Source organism: Lacerta agilis, chromosome 7 (assembly GCF_009819535.1).
Source record: "Lacerta agilis isolate rLacAgi1 chromosome 7, rLacAgi1.pri, whole genome shotgun sequence".
Lineage (NCBI taxonomy): Eukaryota > Metazoa > Chordata > Lepidosauria > Squamata > Lacertidae > Lacerta > Lacerta agilis.
The window spans coordinates 25185265-25203543 of record NC_046318.1 but is presented as its reverse complement, the minus strand read 5'-3'; positions in this window follow the sequence as shown (position 1 = coordinate 25203543).

Genomic DNA, 18279 nt, shown 5'->3' with positions numbered 1-18279 from the left:
TTCACTTGGACCAAGAGCTGCTTTGCAAAATTTGGAGAAGTGCGGATTTCAAAGGAAAGCTGTCTTTCTGTTTACATAATGTTTAAGAAAGTATGAATTAGGCATACTTAAATGTAATTTGGCCCTTAAATGCAAATTGAATCAAATGTCTCCCCCCATCCCACTTTGATTTCCACTCCATACAAAGACGAGAGTATGAAGCAAAAAGAGGGGGGGGCACTTTGTGATAATGGAAAGTCACATTAGAATTTTAGCTTCCACTTTCAACCTTATCATCTTTTAGCCTGCTTAACCATTGCATTAGACTACGTTTGTTCTTCTGACAATTTCACCGTGACAATATTTCAGAGGAAGTTACCTGGGTAAGCAAGCTCCCATGTTTCCATTGAAACAAGCAAGGAGAATACACAGTGTAAGATCTCATTCAGGAGCATTATTCAGATTAGTGGCTACATTCCATGCATCTAACCTTGCAGCTGTCCAAAGGGTTAGGTGGGCTTAACATGAGTCTGCAGGTTTTGTCTGTGGTCTGGTTTTAATGAACCTTGAAAAAGTTGCCTGAGGTTGGTAGGTCCCCTGACAAATATTAAACAGCTGGAATAAACAAGCTGTTCTACTCGAATGCATAAAACACCCCACATTTTGTCCTGCAAGGAAAATAAAACAATCAAATGGGTAATACACAGTATTCTGACAGACTTGGCAGTAAACTCAAAGTAGAACTCTTGCCTTTCCAAGGCAGGAAAACTTTCTTTCACTCAAAGCTAATCAGCTTCATTTAAATGAATGAATGAATTGAATTGGTACCATTCCCCTTTAATTTACCTTGTTCCTAGACAGTTTCATAAGGGCATTAGACTGTGGCAAGTGGAGTGCAGTTCTGTGCAGGTTGCCTCAGAAGTAACTCCATTGTGTTTAATGAGGCTTCCTCCTTAGCTAAGTGTGCATAGACTGGCAGCCTTAGCCTGCAACCCTGAACATTATTAATGAGAGTAAATCCCACTGAGTGCTCTAGGATTTACTTCGGTGCAAAGATGCCTAGAACAAACATGCCCCAAGGGTCATCTAGTCCAACCCTCTGCAATGCAGGCATCTCCATGACAGATGGCCCTCCAATCTATGCTTAAAAACCTCTAAGGAAGGAGAATCCATAACCTCCTGAGGAAGACCAATCCACTTTTGAACAGCTCTTACTGCCAGAAAGTTCTTTCTGAGGTTTAGTCGGAATCTCCTTTCTTGTAACTTGAAGCCATTGGTTCAAGTCCTACCCCCCCCCCCGAGAAAACAAGCTTGCTCCAACTTCCATGGGGCAGCCCTGTAAATGAGATTTGGTGAGCTTTATGGAAAGCCTTAGAGTTGATTCAGAACTGTAGGCCACCTGCTTTCTTCTTGTCCAGGCTGTTAAATGCTTGTAGTCAACTGGTTACGTCTGGATTCTACCACAGTTCCAAAACCGGGTAAGAAATGTGTATACACCAGGCATCCCCAAACTCGGCCCTCCAGCTGTTTTGGGACTACAACTCCCATCATCCCTAGCCAACAGGTCAGGGATGATGGGAATTTTAATTCCAAAACAGCTGGAGGGCCGAGTTTGGGGATGCCCGGTATACATTATATGTGTGTATATATGTACCTGTTACCTTTATGTTGTGTCATTCCTCCAAACAGCTCATCTTATTCCCAAAAACAACCCCATGAAGTTGGTCAGGCTGAGGCCCAAGGCCTTTCCAGCCTTTGCATTCTAACCACTATCCCATAACTGCTGCCACAAAAAGCTTTATGACACGGAATGGAAAGAACCATTTCGGAAACAATTGTTTGAATCAGATATCCATGAACATTGTCCCACACATGTGATGCCAGTGTTTGAGAAGACAAAATGGTGAAGCTGAGGGGAAGGTGCAAGTGGAAGCCTTTTTCTCCCCCCTCCACAAACATGGTTTCCCCTTGAGCTTTGGGTCCTCAGTTTGTTCCTATCTGTTCCCTCGTTTCCCCCCTGTTATCTGCCACACATGCCATCGATCAAGGGTCTTGTTAGCAAGCCCAGCAACTAGTGTGGTGTGCATACTTGTAAATTACCCCAGGAGTTAATTAAGGCCTAGTTTCCCCATCACTGTAGCCTCCACAGCACTTGAGCCCATGTAGTTTGTGAATGTTTCATATAAGAGTCTCGAACAATTAACACTTGAAGTTATGCCTTTTGCCTTCTTTAGCTCTGCGGCTATGGTTTGGTTCTCCAGTGGATGCCCAGATGCAAACGTTAACAGTTACATTGGATTATGTTACTAGCATCACACCTAGGGGTGAAAGACCCTCATAAATCCTCACTCCTGCAAGCCTGAGATTGATTAAAAGGAACTGTCTTGAAGTGATTTTCAGTTCCTTCCTGAATTTGCTAGTCCCTTTCCAAAATCAAGCCAACGTACCAACAACCGCTTTAATAGGACACCTTGAATAAACAGTACAAGCAGGAGAAGCTGTGCGTGAATAATTATCTGCTAAAATAATATTACTGTATTCAAATTCATGCAACTGGTAAGGAAAGATATTCATCAGTAAGAGTTTAAAAAAACAACTTTTCTTTTATGACTCCTATCGCTGCAACATATCTAACAGCATTTTTGCTTGCCAAAGCTGACACTAATTTGTTTGTACCAATTGCAGGTAATGTACAGGCCAAGGAAACAAGTATGTATACAGGCAACTCCTGGTTTAGACACGACTGATTGATGCACTAACACACACACGTGCATGGCACCAAATCTCAAAGTGACCCCCAAAGTCACTAAAACACCACTAAGACATCACTGAAAGGGTGGGATGGGGGCAGAACAGAGGTGGGGTGGAACACTTTTCATGGGCTGTGCCAACAGGCACGGGGTCTAGAATGTAACCCCTGTGCAAAACAAGGATTGCCTGTATTTGTTGTCATTGGTGCAGCTAGGGCTATTTTAGCCATGCTATGGCCCCTGCCATACATGTGTGGGACAGGTAAATATTCAACTAGGCCAAAGCGGATTTGCAGGCACTAGGTTGTCAGGGATTGCAAAGTGCCATGCAGCTACTGAGCCCTGAAGATCAGATGACTATCCATGTGGGCAAAAACAGCTCACCTGCCATCACTGTGACAGGAAATGATTGACAGGTGGAGGCTTTATGTTAGATGTTTGTTTAAGAATGGTTATTTTTAGAAGTGTCCTTTGTTTTCATATATTTTAACATATGAAAACTTTGAGTTAGAAGTGAAAACTGCATGCAAGGAAAAAACTGGTACTGACTAAAAGAAATAGCTTCAAAACAGAGATCTTTGGTGAGCAAGACAATTTCAAGGAATTCTATTTTGCTTTTGAGAGGGTTATATATCTCACAGAACATTGATCCACAGGCAAAAGGTCCATGCCTTCCCTTGCATTGCAGTTGATCTCCCACATTTTAATTAATCCTGCAAAATGAAATTGCTCTTTTCTACAGGAATTGGCTGCTGTTCTTCCTTCTTTTTTCTAATCTCCCCCTCTTTATGTTCAAAGCCAGGTGTCCAAATAGCATGGCCAAGGAAAGACCTGTGATGAATCAGCTCTGAAAACCGCAAGTTGACACATTGCGAGGCCATTTCCCCCCAATAGCTAGCACCCAAAATGTCCTGACATTGATTGAACCATTGTAGCTGTGTTCATGCAGTAGAGCCACTGGGTTGATAATGATTTCGATGGGGAGCAGAGGCACAAAGAGATGTATTTGGTCTCAGTTGCCCTCTGAATCCTTGTTGTTGGTTGCTGTTGCTGTTCATCTCCAATTTTTCAAATGAATTTTAAACGTCACCCGTTGGATAAATACTGTCCCGCCACAGTGTGTCCTAAGTTTGTGAATCTTGATTAAGAAAGAATGCTCCAAAACAGGCATAGGCAAACTCGGCCCTCCCAATGTTTTGGGACTACAGCTCCCATCACCCCTAGCTAACAGGACCAGTGGTCAGGGATGATGGGAGTTGTAGTCCCAAAACATCTGGAGGGCCGAGTTTGCCTATGCCTGCTCCCAAAGGATTATTTTACTAATAAAATTGTAATGAGGAGTGGTGGAGGCACACACCTGGCATGGTGTCACTGCTTCCTAGCAGAATGGGGATGGACGAGTCAAAACAGCACCACCTGTTAGGAAGCAGCCTTACACCATATCACTTTATTGTCCATCTAGCCTAATATTGTCTTCTCTGACTGCCAGCAGCTCTCCGGGGTCTTAGCAAAGACCTTTCCTATTGCCTCCTACCTGATCCTTTTGAGCTGTAGATGTCTCCTTCATAATCCATCCCCAGTTTCCCAGTTGTGCATGGATCGACCCAAGTTATTCAGCTCTTCTTTCTGCATTCACTTCCAGTGCTTGAACCGGAGGCTTACAATGCAAACCAGCATCGCTCGCCTTTTGAGTTGAGAGGGAGGGGTGCAGCGTGATGGGCATAAGAATCGGAGATGAATAGAGCCCATATTGATTTGGGTATAATGGAGTGTATAAGAAAAATGGGCCAGTTTTGTCTCAGGTATTTTCCTGGGGTATTAAATTGGTGGATTAGTTGCAAACAGCAGTCCTGATAAAGTCTCCTGTCCATCTTGATGGTTGGGCCATTCTATTAAAATGACACATAAATAACCTATTATGTCCCCCCACCCTCGGAAATTCAAATGCACCTGTCAACTTGATAAAGTGCTTGCCTGGAGGGAAGCATTGTTTACATTCTCACTCCATTCTTCAAAAAATAAAAATAAAAATTAAATTAAATTAAAAATGGGGGTAGATTCTAATTATTTTTCCTACTGTAAATTAATGCTGACTATGATGCTTAGCAACTCCTTTATTGTTATATCTTTGGGAAAGTTACATAATAGAACTGTTCCATCATGTATTATGCAACAAGCATTTTATGACAGGCTTCCTTGGGATCTTATTTTGCCACTCTTCATAAATAATCACTTTTGTTTCCTTCTTCTCCGGCAGCTGGAGGAGACTCTGTTGGCTGGTGGCTCAGAATGGGTTTTGTTTGCAGTGGAAAATGGAATTCACAGACATTTACCAGCCAGTGATCTTTTGCTGTCTTGTATAGTCATTATTGAAAGTGCACTCCACTAATAAAGGGCATTGCTCTAAGTTGTGTGTGTGTGTTTCCCTGAAAATCAAGCATATTGAATACAGAGATAACATTTTCTCCCCTCCATCGTATACTGGAGATAGCAGTTGCAAAGTGGATAAAGCGGTTTAGACTCAGAAAGCACAAACAGACTCACCTCATTCACAAAACCGAAAGGTACTCTTGCGGCAAATTTTGCTGTCTCTATTAGCACAAATGGGCATATCACTATGGCTTCACTTAGCAGGCTAATAGGAAGTCAAGGTCTTCACAAAAGGATATTCTGTACCCTTCAACATTTCTCCAATGAAAACAGGGATTTCCTATTCTATTATTATTATTATTATTATTATTATTATTATTATTATTATTATTATTATTTCCCCACCCATCTGTCTAGCTTGCCCCACCCACTCTGGGTGGCTTCCAACACATATAAAAACATAATTAAACATTAAACATTTATTTAAAAAAACTTCCCTATACAGGGCTGCCTTCAGATGTCTTCTAAAGATTGCATAGTTACTTATCTCCTTGGCTCAGGGGTCGCATCCATACTCTCCAACATGAAAATAGGGACATCCTACCATACCCTCCAATATTTTCCCCATGAAAATAGGGACGTGCTAAGGAAAATGAGACATTCCAGGATCAAATCAGAAACTGAGACAATTTCAGAGACTGTCCCTGGAAAATAAGGACACTTGGAGGGTCTAATATTCCTGGTTTATGGATGGTTTCTTAATAGCCTGAAAATCTTACTTCTCAGTTTTTTAGAATGTGACATTGATCAGAGCTGGTAGGGCAGGGAAACATTTGAGCTCAGTGTGAATTTGGACACAGGTCAAGGCCAAGAAAATGGATGGAGAGGCAGCATGGCTTCTGCAAGTCCTGACTAAAAAAATGTTTTAGTGTTCTTTGAGAGTGTATAGATAAGGGTGAGCCAGTCAACATAGTGTACTTAGACTTTCAAAAAGGTTTTGAGACAATCCCCCACCCCAGATTTGTGAGTAACCTTAGCAGCCACTGGATAAGGGGAGAGGATAAGCTTACCCATAGGTGCGAGGGGTGTGGGGCACCCGGGGGCCCAGCTCTCAGGGGTGCCAGGCCGAGAGTCCGGGGCTGAGATTTGGAGTCTGGGAATTGAAGAGCCAGGGCAGCCCACAGCCACTGCCAACAGCAGCAGAGCCTGTCAGAGTGCCACAGGTTTTGCTGCTGCGGGCATTGAGGCAGCCTGCTGGCTCTGCCCTCCTGTGTGCCTGGGATTGGTGGGCCATTGAGAGGCCCGCCCAGCACACACACGCTGCTCACATGAGGCGCACAGCTTCCCTCCCAAGCCTCTGTGGGAAATGCTCTCCTCCTGCAGTGGCATGGGAGAGAGTTGTGAGCCTGCCACCCATATGGCTGGAGGGCGTGCACAGTGGTGTTCCTAGCCCTTTGGCTGCCCGGGGCGGGAAGCCAAGAGGCAGCCCTGGGGGGCGGGGCATCGCGGCGCGTGCGTGCGTCATGACGTGATGACGCACGCACGCGCGGCGATGGCCCAGCATCCACGGGGGCGGGGCATCGCTGCGTGTGCGTCATGACGCACGCACGCGCGGCGACGCCCCGCCCCCGGGGTATGCTGGGCGGGGGCTTGGGGGCCTCGGCGGGCTGCAAAGAGCCCCGAAGCCGCTGCCGTAGCACAAAGGGGTGCCAGGCTGCGGCTTCGGGGCTCTTTGCAGCCCACCGAGGCTCCCGAAGCGGCGGCCCTGCCATCCCCGGGGGCGGGGCATCGCTGTGTGTGCGTCATGACGCACGCACACGCGGGGATGCCCCGCCCCCGGGGATGCCGGGCCGCCGCTTCGGGAGCCTCGTCCGTGCAGCGCTGCTGCTCCCGGGGTGACGGAGGGAGCGGCGGCGCGTGGGAGTGGTGGGAGGGGCCGCCGCTTGTCACCCCACGCGCCGCCGCTCCCTCCGTCACCCCGGGAGCAGCAGCACCGCACACACCCGCCTAGGGGTGGCACGAGGGGCGGCCCGCCCCCACCCTACGACGCCCCTGGGCGTGCAAGCTTCCCTCCCAAGCCTCTGCGGGGATTGCTCTCCTCCCTCCACCCCTGCAGTGGCATGGGAGAGAGTTGCGTGCCTCCCCCAGCGCTGCATATGGTAAAGACAGCCCTGAGGATAAGTAGCAAAAGAATGAGAAGCACAGTAGGAATAAAAAGACAGTTCTAACAGTGCAGTGGCATAAGAAGTGGGATTCCTCAAGGATCACTCTTAGAACTGGTACTTTTTAACTTGTTCATAAATAACCTGGTGTTGGGGAGGGGTGAGCAATGAAGCGGGATGTAGAAAGATTCAGGACAGACAAAAGGAAATGCTGCTTCACACAGCCCATAGTTAAAGAACAGAACTGAGTACACAAATTGCAAAAGCTCGTTTGCCCTGCATCATGCATCACCCCACGTTTCATAATTCTAGGCCCTCATTAGTGAGGTTGTACTTCTGATCCTTGGGAATGTGACTGAAACTTTTAAAGTTACGAATAAATAAATATTATCATCAAATAAGCACACATTTTTATTTGCCTGTGGCTTAAACCTGAAAGCTTGGAACATGCAGAGAAATTTCCTGCAGAAAAATTGTGCCGTTTCTCAGATATATGTGTGCTGTTTGCATGAGTACCTATCTGTAGTGAGTAGAAGGGATTCAAACACTGAACTCTTGCTTGGGATTGATAAAGGTATCTGGCAATACATGATTTATTTATTTATTTCACACAGGGAAATGTTTTCCCTGCCCTTCAAATAAGTTCCCAAGGTGACTAAGTCAAGCGAATCCAGAATAAGTAGCATCAGGAAGCTCATTTGCTCAAAGCCACCATGTTCTGCTTTTTATTCTTCAAGGGGAAATACAGTCGTGCCTTCCGGTTCTTGAATGTTTTTCAGAAGCCAAACATCCAACGCAGTTTCTGCTTGAGTGCAGGAAGCTCCTGCAGCCAGTTGGAAGCTGTGCCTTGGTTTTCGAACAGTTTTGGGAGTTGAACAGACTCCCGGAATTGATTAAATTCGAGAACCAAGGTTCCACTGTAAGTGGATCTTGGCTTTGACACCAAGTGGAGCAACAGTGGAGAAGGGGTGCGTGGCCAGAGAACACTATTCTGCCACAATTTGGTAGCTTCCCCTTGGTTTAAACCTTGATCGAACACCTTGGTTTAAAAGGTCATATGGTGCGTGTGGAAATTTCAGGTGGTCTGGAAAGAATCTACCGTAGTCTGGAAAGAATCTAGTAAACTAGGACAAAGAGCACTTGAAGGCTTCCCACCAAAACTCTCTTGGAATGGACAAGGGAACCCACTTTCTACTCTGCCATGGGACCTTCTGAAACTGCTAAATGCTCTATAGTATTTAGCATGCATAGACTACCAAATGACTACCAAAATGTTGTTGGTGTGGGAAAATGCATCACATTCGGGAGCTGAAATTTAAATCCATGTGAGGTTTGCTAAAGAATGTGGGCAGGTTGACATTTACGATCCTTTCTCTCACCTCTTCCCTAACAAATTGGCACAGAGCTGAGAAGAGAAGATTTGCACTAGAAAGCCCCATTCGAGTGTTATCTTGGTGTTCATTCCTTGTAATATTTTGCAATTATAACAACTTAAATCAACTGCAAGTGCATTCACATCAGGCTTAATTTCAGGCTGAACTGCCGCAGCGCAATTAAAAGCATCATGCTTCTGTTTTAATTAAACAACCCTGTGAAATATTCAGCGTTTTGAACCTGTTCTGGCCTGCCTCTTATCACCGAATTATTGCCCTTAATTTGTTTTTCTGCTGAAAGATGGATTTCACTTTAGGATTACTGGATGCTGTACTGGCATTTTGTGGTCTCTTGTCAGCTCTTGTGAATCTAGATCATAACTGTCTTCAATGCCTCTGACATGTCCTATATGCACTGTCTCTTGACTAGTCTGTCTCAGCAGATTTATGAAGCCACATTTGGCCTGTGAGGAGATGAATGGACATTTTTTTATTAACTTCACGACAGAGATTTCAGATGACAGCAGAGTCTTCTGCCTGGCACTTACTTCAGGTTATTCAGGGCACATTAGAGATAAAGCATTCTACTCCTTAACAGATATGCATTCTGAATTATTCAATACTGAATGGACATATCACTTTAAAGATATTCCAAAAGACACATTTCTCAGTTTACAGTGGATTTCATACTCCTGTTTAGAAAAGGAAGGTTGTTTTAAATGAATAGTTGTGCCCTTTCTGGGAAATAAATATTTTCTCCTTCTTCCTACCTATTCTGCATTCTGCAGCTGCAAGGATATTCACAATGTAAGCCTATGCAGGTCTGCTAAGTAAATCCTATTGAGTTCAATGGGGCTTGCTCTTATGCAAGAATGTGTGGGATCTCAGCCTATGGGCTACTCAGTTGAAGCAGTACCATACCACTTTAAACAATCATGGCTTCCCCCAAAGAATCAATCGCTCTTCTGGTGAGGGAACTGGTGAGGGAATGTGGCCTGAGGAGAGGGAGCATGGCTGGGAAGGGGATGTGGCTTGGGGAGAGTCACATGGGCCAGATAGGGGGTTGCATCTGGCCCTCGTGCCTGAGGCTCCCTACCCCTCCTCTAGGCAAACTACTTTTACTCTTCCATCTCCAATATAGAGATAATACCATATTGGCCCGAATATAAGCCGTACCCGAATATAAGCCGCGCCTTTAAAATTGGAAGGGGAAAGAGGAAAAAATAAAAAATACTGAATATAAGCCACTCCATTCCTTGCTGCTCCTGGCTGCATACTGGGCGGGGGGGGGGCACTGTGTTGCCAGCAGCCTTTCCCCTTCCTTGCTTGCGCTCTCCCTTGGAGGAGAGGACGGGGCACTACGCATGGGGCTGGCACCGCTTTGCCATGCTCCTGGTGCTGTTTGCCCCATCTGGTAGCATACCATAAGCCGCACTATTCATGGTCGGAATGGGGGGGGGGAGTCAGGCCAATATGGTAATACTAGGCTGCTTCCGAGGGTTGTTGTAGAGAGTACAACAGCAGAATGTATATGATGTATTTGGACACAATGAAACATTATGCTCAGTAACATCATTACATATAATTGAGTGGATATCCGAAAATGCACATCAAGTCAAATGTATATTTAGAAACCGGAGCTTCAAGGTTATATTTTTAACCACAATTTCCAAGAATCTAAAACATTATCACTAACAGATTTGTATGTATCATGTCTTTAAAATCCAACTGCCAGAGCAAAGTGGTGATTTTTGTTTTGTTATGTTTGGTACTTCGAGAAATAAAGTTTGGCAGCCTTAGTAACCGAGATCCTACAAGTTTTCTGATTACTCCTATGCAAAGCTGATTATGAGATTTACAGCTTTGCTAAAATTATCACATTTCAATTCCCTGCTGTAATTTATTTCAGCATTAAAACACAGCTAGGCAACTTGTATTAAGTTCAAAAATAAATAAATAAATGAGATGCCTGACTCCAGTCAATCTATAATGTTTGCTAACATCGTACATCACATTTATTTATTTGCCTTGACAGGCATGTATACTTTGCAATTGCAAGTATAATGAATATGATTAATTTTGCCTGTGGTATGTCTTTTGTAGGATGAATCTTATTGATCCCGAGTTTCTTTTAAAAATTAAGTTAATTTGAATAAGGTAAAATAGCTGAATAGGGACCGAGCTCACGGCAGAAATGAAATAACCATATGATCTCTCCTTCACTAGGTCATTGTCTGTGATTATATCTGGAAAGACCATGCCAATAAGTCCGGCGTCTCCAGTACTGGCCTCCATCTTCCAAATGAAATCTTGAAATCTATTGGAAGCTCAGGAGGGGTCACTGTCCATGTATCTATATACACAGTTCATCTTGGGGGCTTCCAAGAACTGTACAGGCACTTCCTTAGACTGCCTAGTGGTGCTATTGTAGAGGTAAGTCCCAACATTCTGGTTTTTAATGTGATGTAATTGTTCCAGCCAAATGCAACCATAGGCCATTGTACAGTATATTCAGGATCATTCTGCACTGGGATCTCTAAACTGGTCACTTGATAGCATTCTACCCAAATCAGTCTCTGTAGTAAAGAATTCATATACCGCCCTATACCCGGAGGTCTCAAGGTGGTTCACAGAATAAAATCAAGATATAAAACCACAAAATAAATATTAAAAATAGATGTTAGGGGACCTTTTGGAGCAGATCTGGGAGAAAGGGAATTGTTGTTGTGTCAGGAAAAGTATGGTCATGTTCTGCTTGATGTCACTCGTTGTGTGTTTGTGCTCCTACCATACATATAGTAAGAAAGTTGTCTACAGTGGTACCTCGGGTTAAGAACTTAATTCGTTCTGGAGGTCCGTCCTTAACCTGAAGCACCACTTTAGCTAATGGGGCCTCCTGCCGCTGCCGCCGCCTGATTTCTGTTCTCATCCTGAAGCAAAGTTCTTAACCCGAGGTACTATTTCTGGGTTAGCGGAGTCTGTAACCTGAAGCGTCTGTAACCTGAAGTGTCTGTAACTTGTGGTACCACTGTATTCATTATTATTTTCTATTTATCATGTCTGTGTGATCAATTTCAGTTAGGGATTAGGATGGAGCAATATGTTCCATGGGAAAATGTGTTCTTTTGAGAGGGAATCTGAATTCTGAGAGAAAGAAGGAGGGAAGAGGTGAGGAATATATAGTGATGTGTGCTTGAGAGAAGGGGGAAGGGAGTGAGGGAGAGTGGGGGGAGGGAGCTGCATGCATGTGCTGGAAGGAAGTTGCAAACTCAGTTTCCCATGGATTGGCAGTGGCCTTCTGGGGTTTTAGCCTCTCTCGGGATTGAAGCAAGGACTTCCTGCATGCAAAATTGCCACCTCCCTAAAAACAAGTCATTGTTTCATTCACAGTTCTTCCTTTTTAAATTGTCTTTTGAGTTTTAGCATTTTAAATGCATTTAGAAGCCATGCACAGAGCATTTAATACTGGTGATACATTGTGGTAACACAAATATGGTGATTTTTTTTTGGTTTTGTTTTGTTATTATCTTGGCTTCTGCTGCCTTCAGTTGATTTCTTATTAAGAGGGCAACGATAAGCCATTTTTAACTCAAGAAGAAATCAGTTTCTTATTAAAGGGTAAGTAAAGCTTAATGTTGCACAGAAACTTTTTTCTTTCTTTTTTGGGGATAGCCTGCTTCTTATCTAGTTTAATAAAACAAAACCACCCTTAAGATTGAATCACTCTAAACACAGAGAAGATGAAAGGGAGATCTTCCCTACCCTCCACAATTGCTTGAAATGAAGCAAGCAGTAATAAGATCAGACAGTCTGGGTAACTAGCCTATTACTTCATGAAGCCGTTTACATCCATCCATATGCTGCGCATGATGCTTAAGCTCTTGTGTCTGCCTTGGAAAGTGAATAAAATCATCTGGGCTTATTTGGAATGCAAGATCAGATACGGTATGCTGAGTGACACTTAAAAAGAATGAAGCGGTAACTGTAGCTTATTTTCCGAAACAATCTTGACACTAATGCTAAATTATAGCTTGGAATCATCTAGCATTTTTACCTTTATGAGGAAAGGCTTTTTACATATTTAACATAATTCTAGGGAAAATATACTGGCATTATGTATAAAGATATGTATACTGTAACCAAAGGGCATGTATATTCCCCAGTAGAACACTTTCCGCGATGTTATTGCCATTTGGTGTCATTTCCTAACAAATATAAAATACGATCGGTAAACAAACTAGACTTTAGATTTAAGCTGACAGCTGTTCCTTCAGAAGCAATATTCAGATATTTAATCTAAGGAACACCGAATGCGTTGTGGCTGTTTGAGAAAACTGTACTTTTATAAAAATGAAGGGCTGCACAATTTGGCGCATTGTTCTTGGAACTGGTAAGGACATATCAAACAGCTCTCAAATCGCTTACACATTTGTGGCTGGTGAGTGCTTCCTGGGAAAATAAACAGATTACCTAATGCTTTATTTTGAAAGCAATTCACTGTATTTAGATTTGAACTCTTACTCCGAGTACCACAAATGAGATAACCCATGAACAAGGCCATTGATTATACTGAAATGTTGTGCGTAGTGAAAGCAGGCCCAAATGTGTTGGTGGTTACGTTTGCTCACATGCAGTGGAGCCCCAAGTTAAACGGTTTCTGCACCAGAAGACTGCACATTCATGGAAGGGAGGGAGGACTTCTACTGCAATCCAAATCAGAGAACATCAGAGATGACTCGATAGCCTAATGCAGGAGCTAATTGGCCCTTACTTGGATCAATTCATTGACATATGAATGGCTGAAACCTTCACAGAGAGGATACCCTGAACAATTTCAAGGCATAAATGCAAATGATATGTAAGTCATAATGAAGAGCTGCGGACCCAGTAAAGAAAAGAGAGGCTTCACCTTCTGATGAAAGTGAGATGACATTGAAGATGGCCACAAGTATGTGCTAGTTGCAATATTCAGGGATGGCCACACACCTGTATTTTGGGGCTTGTAGCATTTCTGATCAAAGTGGTGATGTGGTAGATGATCCTTGCTCCAAAAAGCGTTGTCACAGTTAAATTGAAGGGTTCAAGAAAGCTTAGATACATGGTGTCAATTTCAGTAGATGCTAGTCTGCAGTATTTCTTGAGGTGCCACAAACTGCTTCAGTGGTCCCTGCTTCAACTGACACAGCCATATACAGATGGAGTGTGTGTTCACTTTACCTCAGACAAGCCAAAATCCTTCTGATGCACTCTACTTCTGCTCAGCATTCAGGATTCACTCCAACCAAATGCACACACCTAATTTAAGTTACAGGGAGGTAGCCGTGTTGGTCTGCCATAGTCAAAACAAAATAAAATAAAAAAACTCCTTCCAGTAGCACTTTAGAGACCAACTAAGTTTGTTCTTGGTATGAGCTTTCGTGTGCATGGTATCTGAAGAAGTGTACCAAGAACTCATACCAAGAACAAACTTAGTTGGTCTCTAAGGTGCTAATGGAAGGATTTTTTTTATTTTTTTTGTTTTTACACCTAATTTAAATCAGCTCCAAATCTCTGGGACTAGAGATCTTTGAAGGGACTAGGCCTCTCTAATAGACTATTATTCACATCACAATTATCCACTGACATTGTTGTGGTTAAACCAGGGCTCACTTATAATGATGAATTATGAAGTCTCATTCACAGTGATGCAGAGAACAGAAAGGTGAGACCCATACACCTTTTGGCAAGGAAGTTATAGTGTTCATTTAAAAAATTCAGATGCTGTCTCATGTAGGGTTTCACCTCCCTGTCTCCTCCATAGTACTGTAGGAAAGGGTTTGTTATGTGGAAACAACTGAACTAAAGACATGTCTGCATGGCAATTTTGAAGAGAGGTGGGATGCTCATCTAATAGTAATCCAAATTGCTGAAGCCTCTTTTGGCTTAAACTATACTGTGCTTCAGGGGCACTACCTAGGGAAGACTGGGGTGGGGGGCAAAGATAAAGGGACCCCTGACCATTAGGTCCACTCACAGATGACTCTGGGGTTGCGGTGCTCATCTTGCTTTACTGGCCGAGGGTGCCGGCTACAGCTTCCGGGTCATGAACCAGAGCAGCACATGGAAACAGTGTTTACCATCCTGCTGGAGTGGTACCAATTTATATACTTGCACTGCATGCTTCGAAACTGCTAGGTTGGCAGGAGCAGGGACCGAGCAATGGGAGCTCACCCCGTCGTGGGGATTCGAACCGCCAACCTTCTGATTGGCAAGCACTAGGCTCTGTGGTTTAACCCACATTGTCACCCGCATCCTTGGGGGGCAAGGACCCCCCCCCCCAAAAAAAAAAAATTCAAGGGGTGGATTGGCCCCCTCAAAATTCTGTGGCAGCCATGCAACATGCCACGTGGTGTGCTCAATTCACATGCGTATGCTGCAGGGCCTGAACACAACACATGCTGACATCACACGGTCCTGGCACCTTCAATTGTGGGGGTAAGGTGGCATGCTTGCTGTTGTTTCTAGCTGTATGGAACAGTTTCTAGCTGTCAAGTAAGAAAGCAAAGCTTTAAAAAAGTTAGTCCTTGGTACCTTCTTCTGAGGTAGCATAAGGGCTGCCTTTTAAAAATGTATGCCTTCTTGCTTAAGGCCTGGCTGCTATCAGACAACCTGGCCACCACCACAACCAGGAAACAGGTGTTCAACGTGACCCCAGAATTGATGGGGCAGAGTCATGTGTCGTCCCTCCCAGAGAGGTTGTTGGAGGAAAACAAAACTTGGTTTTGGTAACACAGTGCATTGTGAGATCTGTTTATTTGGAACAACTTGAAATGTAGCTGATTCTTGTACACTTTGTGCATTTTCCAACATGTGTGCATACATATTAACATATGCAAAAGTAACTGCTACATTTATTTCTCTACTTTAAACTCCTGCTCTAATGTTTATATTTGGGAAATACAAAATGGATGCACTTCTGAAGCGATTTCATTCCATTTGATTAATGGCTCCTGAATGAGGAGGAGCCTCGACTTGATGCTATGTCTGTTCCAGAAAGCAAACATAAATTGTGATAGTAAAAATCAATGTGCCAGGATATTTAATTCCACATGGGCCTTTTACGGATGAGGAGAAAACTTTGCTTAGACTTTGTGGTTCATTCCAAGTTTGCTCCAGCATATACAGTACCCACAATCCACATTCTTAATGTTTAAATGCTTCAAATATTTATTTAGCATATCTTATTGCTGATTCGTGTTTTTTTAAAATAAAAAGCAAAAAAGTCAAAGATAATTACCAAGGCAATGTTAGTTCAGTTTACCTAAACAAAAATATAACCTTTTCAAAAAGTACCTTGCAGCTACATAGATTGACAAAAACACATCAATTATAATTTTTACTCACTTTTATAATTACACTGTGAAGTGAACTTTTGGACGAAGTTGATTAATTAAAAGGTTACTGCCATTGAGTCACTTTCAGAAGCAATGACTTGGCCTTTAATTAATTCAATATTGAGACTATGTCCAATATTTATGTATATGTTTGTTTGTTTATGTTTGTATACACGCTACAGTTTATTATATGCAAATTTATTAACAGCTTATAAAATGTGATGTGATTACTATCATTATAGTTCTTAATATTTAATATTTGAGTTATATACAATTATTAAGTTAATTAAATATAATATAATTAGTAAGTAATATATAATTATGAATTTGAAAGATCAGTCTCTGAATGAATTAATTTTTTGACACCCATTGATTTCAATGCAGCATTAAGTACAAGCTTATTCTCAGTTACAGGTAGGTAGCCGTGTTGGTCTGCCATAGTCAAAACAAAATAAAAAATAAAAAATCCTTCCAGTAGCACCTTAGAGACCAACTAAGTTTGTTCTTGGTATGAGCTTTCGTGTGCATGCACACTTCTTCAGATACAGATAAGCTTATTCTCATTTAATTTTTTTTAAAGAGATGTGGTAGAGTTTGTGAATTTGCTGAATCTATTAAGAGATCTAGCCCATGACACCAACTCCAACACAGTTCGTTCATTTCTTCCATCAGAATGGTGCATTCACCTTAATTGCTCATTGTCTTATATGTCCAGTCTCTACACCTGATTGACCATCCATGAAAGATCACTCCCGTTTGCTTATCTTTATATAGGTAATGAGGACACCAATTGTGTTTGTCTTGACATACCACATCAGTCACTCTCCAGCAAAGCTTGTAGCCCTAAATGATCCTTGATGTCGATTCTAGGTGATCCTAGATGTAGCATGACAATGGGTCATGACAATATTGTTCTATATTTGAATCACTCATCTGCAATATTTTTCCTGCATCCAGTTTATTCCCAAAGCCAGTAGCTCCCCCCTTTATTTCATATACTTTTCTTACCCACTTCCCAACAGTATCCTACAGAAAGAAAATAGCTGAGCATGAGAAATGCAGTTCCATTCTGCTATATTTATTTCTTAGAGCTGAAGCAAAACCTAGGTGAATTCACCTTTCATGTGGAGTTAAGTCTTCATTTGCCACTGTACATGTTATTAGTGACTCTCTCTGTACGCACACTCCCTCTATAGTGTTTTGGCAGGGCTGTTAAAAAAATTGCTACAAAACACAGGAGCGGAATTCAACCATGAAACCCAAATTGTACATTAGAAGGGAATCTGGGTTATTGCCATGACAGTACCAAATTTCACACACAAAAGAGCTGCTAATCTGTAATTTAAACAAATAAATAAATTGTGCCCATAGTCTGCTTACTTTTGCTTCTTTTAACTTGATATCGCAGTGGACTGTGCCACAACCAATGAGTCTGCACACTGTATTTTTCAGGCATTTGGTGACATTAGTGGAATAAATTTCATACGTAATGAAGGGGGTGCATTCGTTCAGGAGCACATAAGTGAAACGGATAATGCACTGGGAACTTCTTCTGAGAACAAGCTAAGGGAAAGAAGAAAAGAATACAGGTATTACTTTCAGTGACTGCCGCTCTCTTGTAAACATGGAACAGAGTGCGTCAAAAGTGATGGCACTGAGCAAAAGCCCTCTGTTAGAAAAGTCCTCCTGTTTTGAAAATCTATCTGTCTTACGAACAAAAGCATCTACAGCCCTGCCATTCATGGTGGCCACAGTGGAAAAGGAGGAGGGCAGGATGTTTGGGTCCAATCCAGACCTGATGACTTTTGAGGTTGGCCTAGCACCCAGTGGATCCTGGGCTGACTCAGCCCTGACTCCTTCCTGCCCTCAGAATAGCCCCAATTTGTGGACTTTCCACTGGTGTGGAGAATGCCAGTGGGCCACCTGCCTGCTCACATGTTTGGTGGTTGGCTGGAGGCCAACTGAGCTGGGCAGAGAGGGACCCCCAATAAGGGGGATTTGCATTGCTGCAGTATTACTGCAGTATTGTGTGCACTTCCCTGTGAGTAAGGCCCATTGAATTCACTAGGGCTTACTCCGGAATAGACACCCTAGGAGTTGACTTAGCTTGTACAGTAGTGTTTCCAGCAGCCTTTCCACTCATCATGGTGACTTTAAGTCCATGGCCAGGGAACATATGTGAAATTTGTAAACACCATGACCAAGGCTGGATTAAGTGGAATACGCTGTATTCTGCAGAACACAGGAAGTTGCCTTATATAGAGTCAGACCA